The sequence below is a fragment of the Suncus etruscus genome, chromosome 3 (genome assembly GCF_024139225.1).
Source record: "Suncus etruscus isolate mSunEtr1 chromosome 3, mSunEtr1.pri.cur, whole genome shotgun sequence".
NCBI classification, from domain to species: Eukaryota; Metazoa; Chordata; class Mammalia; order Eulipotyphla; family Soricidae; genus Suncus; species Suncus etruscus.
In genome coordinates, this window is record NC_064850.1 from 29,240,112 (window position 1) to 29,241,091 (window position 980).

At 34.1% G+C, this 980-nt stretch overlaps 1 non-coding gene across 1 annotated transcript; it reads left to right on the forward strand.

The window, feature by feature from the left end:
* The first annotated feature begins 427 nt into the window (after positions 1–427).
* Positions 428–491, forward strand: LOC126004950 (U7 small nuclear RNA). The gene has a single exon (XR_007494153.1). It is a non-coding gene; the product is annotated as a U7 small nuclear RNA (small nuclear RNA).
* Positions 492–980: the final 489 nt, after the last annotated feature.

Here is a 980-nt window from a genome sequence, read left to right on the forward strand (position 1 = left end):
CCACAATTAAAAAGATATAGATTTTAATAGTGTAATATAGATTCATATTTTTTAGTTAATCAAAGTTTGTTTCATCTCAATCTGTTCCTTGTCTGTTACCTATATGATTTCAGGTAAACTTTGTGACATAATTTTTAGAGACTTTCTTAAATAAAATTAATACATGCAAGTCTAAAGTTATCTCAAAGAAGAGAGAAAATCAGACATATGAACATAACTGCAAATAAAATATTTAAAATTCAAAAATTATAAATGTTAAAAGTATCAAGATAGAAGAAATAGTTCATAAATAATTATTGAAAGACAATCATATTGCCTGCCTTTTGTTCACTTACTCAACTTAAGAAAATAACAGAGAAGTCAGAAAATTAGTCTAGAGTTTAATGCATTTCATCTACTGAGGAATGAGCTTAAAATGGTACCTAAGCAGTGTTAACAGCTCTTTTAGAATTTGTCCAGCAGGCCTTCTGGTCTCCACAGGAAGCGCCCCCCTAAAAAAAAATGGTACCCAATGCTTCAACATAAAGCATTTTATGGTGCGGTCAAAGATGCCCCTCTACCATGAAAAAGAAAATAATATTTTGAGTGGTTATTATTTAATATTTTATTGAAACCATTGTGACAGAAATTTTTTTGTAATTGGGTATCAGAAATACAATATTTCAGGGCCAATCCCACTACTATTGGCAATACTCCCTCCACCAATGAATAAGTTAATAGGTTGCATAAAACATTAGTCACAGGAACAGAGCATATATTTTAGTTCAACAATAATTATTTCACTAAATGTGTAAGACAAAGCTACTTTACTTTGGTGCAGGAGTGGTGGTGCAAGTGGTAAGGCATTTTGCCTTGGGCACGCTAGCCTAGGAAGGACCGTGGTTCTATCCCCCAGCATCCCCTATGGTCCCCCAAGCCAGGAACAATTTCTGAGATCATAGCTAAGAGTAACCCCTGAATGTCACCCGGTGTGGCCCAAA